The sequence below is a fragment of the Caloenas nicobarica genome, chromosome 10, assembly GCF_036013445.1.
Source record: "Caloenas nicobarica isolate bCalNic1 chromosome 10, bCalNic1.hap1, whole genome shotgun sequence".
NCBI classification, from domain to species: domain Eukaryota; kingdom Metazoa; phylum Chordata; class Aves; order Columbiformes; family Columbidae; genus Caloenas; species Caloenas nicobarica.
The window spans coordinates 1,717,180-1,725,122 of NC_088254.1; the positions used below are offsets into that span (position 1 = coordinate 1,717,180).

Here is a 7,943-nt window from a genome sequence, read left to right on the forward strand (position 1 = left end):
GCTCCTTGGCTTCTTGATCCCCTCCTTGCACTCCTGGGCTATTTCCCCATAATCCCCCCAGGATGTGTATCCCTGCCTCCACTGCCTGTGCATTTAAGTTTTCCCTCTTAGTTTGGCTAAGAGGTATTTGGCAAGCTGGCCTCCTGCTTCCCCTGTACGACTTCTTGCACACCAAGACTGAGCGTTCTAGCAGTCTAAGAAAAAGGTCTTTCAATATCTCCCAGCTCTTGTTCACTTGTGTATCTCTGAGTGCAGTTTCCCAAGAGATCCCATGCACAAGTGCCCCAAACAACTGAAAGTTTTCCTTCCTGAGGTTTAGGGTCCTGACCCTACTTTTTACTCGTCCTGTATCTCTCAAGATGGAGAATCCCTCCAGGCCATGATTGCTGCAGCCAGGCCTACCCACAGTCTTGACACCTTAGATTAGTTCTTCCACATTAGTAGACAACAGACCAAGCAGTGCCTCTCCTCTGGATGAACTCTCCATCACCCGTAATAATAACTTGTCCTTAATAGACTCGAGTAGTTTCCCGGACGGCTTGCAGTTTGCTGTGCTGCTTTGGCACCAGATGTCTGGGTGGTTGAAGTTCTCTATCAGCATCAGGGCTTTGTGAGTGTGGTACTTTCTCCAGTGGGTCACCAGAGACACACACAAGAGAGTGGGAAGGTTCAAGACTGCATAAAGCCACTTCTCCAGAGATGTGGCAAAGCTCAGTGGCAGAGAAGGGTCATTGTGGGTTGGAGGGAAGTTGCTTGCAACCAGGACTGAGGACCACAAGGTCCTCAAATATGCTTATCAGGCTCTGCCACAGTCTGGTTTTTTCTTCCCATGAGCCCAGGGAATAAAGGGGTCAGGCAGGTCTCTTTCAAGTAACCTCTCCATGGGATCTTCATAGCTATGTCCCTTGATGACTTGGCCAGGCCCTCGTGTTTCTTCCAGCCAGGGGTCTGGGTTCAGCTTGGAAAGTGGAGAACCTGTGGGAAACGAGCAAGTGGGCACGTAAGAGGATGATCAAAGACGCCCACGTCCTTCTCTGAAAGAGACCCACACCCAAATTGACCTGTTTTGCTCAGTAGTTTCATCCCAGAGGCCCAAGGCCTGCATGGCCTGATTTTGAGGAGAGACGAAGGGCAAGGAGCCAAAAGCTCATGGCCTTTTTTCTTGGTCACACATGGGGTGTCCCATTCCATACATTACAGACTACAAAGGGACATTGGATCAGACTCGCACAGCACCTGGGACTCATCATGATGTGGAAGAGTTGGGAAAAACCCCGAGCTCCAGGCAAACGTGAGTCATCATGCTGTGGAGTCCAGTGGACAAAGTGCCCCAGTCTCAAGCATCTCAGAGATACCAGTCATAGCCTCATTCTTCCAAAAGTTCTGCTTTCATCAAAGGCATTTCCACACCTTTTAGCATCGTTCCTGAATCAACTGCTGCTTCTATGCAGTCTTGTGCTGCTGCCACCTTCCAAGGTATTGCCATTTGGTTGCTGTTCAAGGGCTCTTGAGACACCATGCTCTTTCGAATAATGATGGTTAGAAGGGACTGCTGGAGGACCTCTGGGGAGATCTCGGGCTCTGAGCAGACAAAGCTTCCCACTTAGCTCAGGAAGCTCTGAGCCTTGTCCTGTTGACTTCTGAACTCTGCCACCGTTGGAAAGGTCACTGTCTCTAGGACAGCACGTCCAGGCCTGCACTGTGCCCCTCGTGGGCCACCAGGAGATGGCCGTGAGCACTGTATAGCAGTTACCGAGTAAGGTCTGGGGAGATGAGATGAATAGATTTCTTCATGCGGTCAGTACAATGACGTCTCAGGGATGCCCACTTCTCTTTCTCATTCTCAGTCCGGTTGTTTCATCCCACTTTTAAAACCCACCCATATCGTGGTTTGATCGGAATGAGGTAAGAGACCTGAATGTGCTCCATGAAGACCACGGGGGCTGGATGTGTGAATGCTGCCTCGTCCACATTTGACTTTCATGCCATTGACTAGAAGCCCCTTCTGGGCAGAAGGTCTGACAGGAAGAAGAGGGAAAGTCTGTACAAGCAGAACTTTCACTGTAAATCCTGGAAGGAGCCTTTACTCCTAATCCTGGTATCTACTTGCCATCCACCTCCAGACCTCACCCCATAACCCTGGGATCTCCTGGAGAGAGGTAGTGGCAGAGGACCAGGCAGAACGTGAGGACTGGAGCACATGATGCATACAGTAAGGCTGACGGCGCTAGGGTTGTGGAGCCTAGTGGAGATGAGCAAGGTGGGGAGCAGGAGATGGATGTAACTGCAAGAAAGCAGGAGGTCAGAAGCTGTTATCAGGGAATTTGGTCTGCTCAGAGCAGTAGGTTGGAGCAGAGGACCTCCAGACATCCATTCCAATTGTTGTAACTCTCAGGTATGCTGAATCAAAGAATCATTTTGATTGGAAGAGAGTCTCAGGATAATCAAGTCCAGCTGTTAACCTAACACTGTCACATGAGTCCTTGAGCAGCCAGCAAAAGGCCATGCCTTGGAAGACAGCAACAGTTCAAGATCACGTAGAAGCACCGGTGGTTTCCAGAGGTATCTGGTTTCTGGTATCGCTGGTGCACCTGAGGCCAGGACAACATGTCCACTGAAATTCACAGCAGGGTGACTCATGTTTGCCGGGAGTTCAGGGTTTTTCCCAGGTGCTCTGGGAGGCTGATCCAATGTCCCTTTGTAGTCTGAAATGCACAGAATGGGCCATGCCATTCCTAAACCAAGAAAAATGGCCATGAGCATTTGGCTCCCTACCCTGCACCTCTCCTCATAAGCAGCCCATGCAAGCCTCTGGGCTCTGGGGTTCCCTTGCGGAGCAAAACAGGTCCATTTGGGTGTGGGTCTCTTTCAGGAAAGGACAAGGGCATCTCTTTGATCACAAAACCTGGATGTGGTAGAGCCTGATGAGTGTGAACAAGGTCCTTGTGGCTGTCACTCCAGCCCACAAGGGACTTCCGCCAGCCCACAACAGTCTTTCCTTGCTGTTCAGCTTTGCCACATCCCTGTAGAGGTGCATCTCTTCTCCTGTATGAGATTGCACAGTCTTGACGTTCTGCTTCAACTTAGCCACAGTGTCCATTGCGTCTACAATGACCTGTGGGGAGAAATGTCTCTCAGTGTTAGATGATGTGTCGGCACAGAAAACACTGGAGAATTAAACTGAGGTGTCCTTTAAAGCTGAACTTCACCATGACTGGTGGTAGTGCTCACTATCAAGAAGGCAATGTGACAATCCATATCACAAAAGTCCACATAACATCTACCTGAGTACTAGCCTTAGACCTCGGACGTAATTTGCCTTATGAAGCTGGGACACAGATTAATTACTTTGGTGTCCAGCAGTATGAAACAGGAGCACAACATTTGGGATGAAAGGAGCAAGTAATTAACCACCAGCGAGGACTCATCAAGTGACAGCTACTATAAGTTGAGATGCTTCATGAGTAAGGAATGCTTGCAGCCACACAGGGCTCTAGGACACAGCATAAAAGCCTGTGCTGCTCCAGGCTCTGCATCCTCCTCTCTTGCCTCCCTTTCCTCGAGGAACGAGGTAAGCCTCTGTGTGCTCCATCTCTCCCTGTGGGCTGAACTGCTGTCATGGAGGCTACTCAGGTGGATCCTTGGGCTGCCTCAGCTTGGCCCTGCAATAGAACTGTTCAAGGGCTGTCACTTCTTTCCCTTTTGATGGCGTTTGCTGGGGAGGGCATGAAAGAGGCGGTTTGTTTTGAGCACAAGGGGATGAATGGGGCTCAGCTGCAGGGAGGTCTGCTCAGCAGAATTTCTGCTTTAGACAGATGGTCTCTAGCCAAATGGCCAAGTGCACCCAGTGACTCCTCCAGTGCAGCACTGGTTGTTCTGGAGATGGGGTTTGATTAGGCTCTCCACAGGGGCTTTAAATCCACTGAGCTGGGTCCTGTCCCAAAAGCCGTTCATCCCTTCTGGACCATGCAACTCAGAGAGCACGGTGAGGGCCATGGCAGCTCTATGCACATTGTGTGTTTTCAAGAGCTTATTTCTGAGACACTTGTTCCACGCAGCCTATTTGTGCTGGAATAGTTGCACCAACCTTCATCTGTGCTTTTGCAGTGGGTAATGCTTGAGGAGGTCCTTGTGGAATCGGCAAGCAGTTAGGCACTTATTTGGTCCTAGGCGTTCAAATCTAGCGCTAAGCTGAGATGTCACGCCTGTAGTACATGTCAGCAAGGTCAGTTTCTAGACATGGACCACCAAATGCAGACGGAGGGCAGTAAAATGTTTTCGCAGAGAGAACAGAAGACAAGAACGACAGACTGAAGTTGGGATTCCGTGTTCCCTCTCTGCACTGTGTTTCAGCTTTGCCTCCCTCACCGAGAGATGTCTTGCTTCAGACCATGTATCCCACCACCTTGTGGTTCTCGTGGCCCAACCCCCCTTGCAAGCAGCTGCAGTGAGCCCTGTGTCGCCCACTGTGGTGACTCGACGGTGGCCATCGAGGCCTCCCCGGTGGTGGTGACCCTGCCGGGCCCCATCCTCACCTCTTTCCCTCAGAACACAGTCGTGGGATCCTCTCTGTCGGCTGCTGTTGGGAGCACCCTCAGCACCGGGGGGGTTCCCATCTCTTCTGGGGGCTCCCTTGGTCTGGGGGGGTCAGGGCTGTGCCTGCCTCCCCCTCGCTGCCGTCTGAACTGCTGAACCTGGTAAACCATTCCTTCTGGAGCACGAAGAATGACACGGACTGCACAGCAGGAGTGTGGCCAGGGCTTGCAGATGGGCTGGGTGTCCTCATGCCGCCTAGCAGGACAGACCTGTGCCCACGGCTCCTGGCTGCACATCGCCGTGCCTCCTCTGGCTCCGCTTTGCTCCGAGCTCCTCGAGAAAGGGCTCATTCTCTTCTGTTTTGCTGAACCTGCTGCTGCTGGGGGGAGGGTGCTGGAGTTAGGGACTGCTCTTGCTGGGCTGGGATTGTCAGCAGGTAGAGCAGAATGGGGAAAGGCAAGCGCTTGGTGTGGAGCTTGTCCTTGGGAAATGGGCTGTTCTCTGTGTCTCCCTGAATCCTGCAGACATGTTTCTTGATCTCTCTTCTGTGCCACTGCTTTTGCTCCTTCTCATTAAAGAATTTGAGCAGTATTCGTGGAGAATCATGGTGGTTTGTTCTCTTCCTCCCTCATGTAGTCATCTGCTCTGCAAGGAAGAGCATTGGCTTCTCTCTTGTTCTTACCACTAGTTGTGAAAAGAGATCCCTGGACTGATACCAGAGCACTCAAATAAGCAAGCAGGCAAGAGAAAAATCGAGAAGCACTGCAGAAATGGAATGTGAGTCTTTAACCTCCTTATCAAGCCGTGTGATCTCTCGCAGGGTCAGTCTTGACTCCGGCCACTGAAAGCATCCAGGAGCTGATCTCATGTCTTCTGCCAGTGTATCCAGAGCATCATGCCGGTGTGCTCAGGAAGCAGCGACTTCTCACTGCCTGGCTTGAGTACCTCCTGGCAGAAGACAGAAGCCCCTTGATGAACTGGGCTGAGATGACAACGCTTCCTGAGGTGACAGGAAAAAATGGACATGTGTGCTTAGCTGAGTTGTGGAGGGCATCTTCAGAATCAGGCAGGGAGAAGTTGCCTTTCTAAGCCTGAATCTCAGCCCAACTCCTGACATTTGGAAGTCAGGTTTATCCCTCCTTTCCTTTTGCTGATGCACTTTGCTAGTCATTGGTGTTTTGGATGGAAGTGGCACCTCAGTCCTCCTACACACAAGCAGGTAGCCAAGAACAAAGGATTATCCAGTGTCTCTGTTTAGTCTTCCAGATGATGCATTTCTCTCCTCAGTGCTGCTCCAGCAATCCCCCTCAGCAGTCATTGCTTCTCCAGGTGCATGAGTATTGGGGCAGGTGCACGTCTTCCCCTGACTGAATGCAGTTGCTTCTGCTCTCTCTTTTGGTCCTACCTGCTCCCAGCAGCAAGTGGAAATCTTTCTGCAAGGTGTCCTTCCTCTGCAGGAGGAGACCCTGATGTCTGCATTCCAGGTGCCCTTACAGGGACTCCACAGATGTCATCATGTGTCTGAGTCCCATTTCTGCACAGCTAGAGGATCTATCAGCCCTGCCACAAGGACACTGAGGTGATTAAGGGCTCTGCTCATTTGCCATACAAGGACAGGCTGGGAGAGCTGGGGTTGGGTAGCCTGGGGAAGGGAAGGCTGAGGGGGCACCTTATGTTTTTCTCCAAACACTTGGCGTGGGAGGATGGAGAGGCAGAGTAATAAGAATGAGCTCTTATCAAACATACGCAGTAAGAGGGCAAGAAGCAATGGACAGAGGTGGAAATAAAGGAAATGTCACGCACACAAACTCTGTTTTCCTGTGGAGGTTTTCAAAGACGAGTGTTCCAAGTAACCACATGTGAATGTCAATACAGGCCTTGTGACAGGTCCTCTCCGCTTTTTTTGCAAACTTCATATGAAGAAGAGCCATTGTGATTCTCTCTCTCATTGGTGTTGTGGGAATAAACTCCAGGGGATGGGTATGGACTGGAAAGGGGGAAAGTGCTGGCCATCATGATCCTGCTCTCTGTAACTGCCTCTTCTTGTAGCACTGCTCATCACAGAACTATAGAATGTCCTGAGTTGGAGGGGATGACAGAGTGGGAGTCTGCAAACACTGTGCCAAACCCTCTATACATTTTTTTTTTTCTTTGAGCAACCCTGGAAGCATAGACTTGAGGAGCTTCACATCCTTGAGGTGAGGAGTCTAGTTGTGAGAGGCTCCTTGTGTTTCCCTTGGCTATAAGTTGCAAGAGAAATGAGGATGTCTCAGTTTTTAACTAACAAGAACATTGTTACAGCCAATTCTAGTAAACTTCAGAACGTCTCTTCAATGCAGAGCCTGGACAAGCTAGGTCAGTGGCTCTGCACGTGGGCTGGGGACATAAGGTCTCCAAGATATGCAGTCTTGATTGTTAAACAGAGTATTTCAAACCAAGTTACCATGCATACCAGGATCTCTTCTCAGAAAATGTGCTGTAGATGAAATAACACTGTGCTCTGAACACAGGCCTTGTACATAGCAGCAGTCCCTCTGAAGGGAATGCAACCCCACACCTGACCTGACAGCACTGGAGAGACGGAAAAGATAAAGAAGGATGGAGGACAAATTCACTCTAGTGTGACTTTGAGACATTATGTAAAGAACAGGCATCCTCCCACTGTGCCCTCAAATTGCAAACCTGGTTTCATGAAATACAACGTATGCCTTGGTCCACACCTTGTCATTCCCGATCCTCATCTTTACTCTGACATAACATCGTGCTTTTCTCGCCGGGTGCAACCAGCAGCAGCAGGTCCAGCCCTGGGTCAGTCCAAAAATCCCCATCTCCTAGCTCCTGAGCCCAGCCTGGAGCCATCTCAGCAGGAAGAATACACTGGTCTCAGTGGGTGTTGTCCAAGTCATATGGGCCCTGATGCTGTACCAGAATTTCTCACTAGCCCTCATCTGGGATCTCTCGGACAGAAAGTGAAGAGCAGCAGGGAGGGAGAGTCTTCCCAGGAAAAGCAGCTGTGTCATAGCAGGGAACAAAGGACCAGAGTAGAGGCTGTTACCTGTGACCCTGCATTACAGAGACACGACAGCACCTGCCTCTGTGCTGCTCTGATCACCCCCTGCCCGGGTTGCAGAGGGGAGCTTCCAGGACACAGGGCTGTTCTGCTGGGATGCAGCAGCAGCAGGGCTGAGACTTTCCTTTGCCCGTTGCTGCCTGGATTGGGGGACAGGGAGGTGTGGAGCCAGAGCTGCTGTGGGCAGCAGGAGGAGCCGGGCTCTGTGGCTTTGAGAAGGAGCAGCTGCCAAGCACTCTGGATCCCAGCGAAAGAAAAACCTCCTTGCGTTGGCCGGGAATCGAACCCGGGTCAACTGCTTGGAAGGCAGCTATGCTCACCACTATACCACCAACGC

General features: G+C 51.0%; 1 non-coding gene across 1 annotated transcript; it reads right to left on the bottom strand.

Moving 5' to 3' along the window:
• Positions 1–7,871: 7,871 nt before the first annotated feature.
• Positions 7,872–7,943, bottom strand: TRNAG-UCC (transfer RNA glycine (anticodon UCC)). The gene has a single exon. It is a non-coding gene; the product is annotated as a tRNA-Gly (tRNA).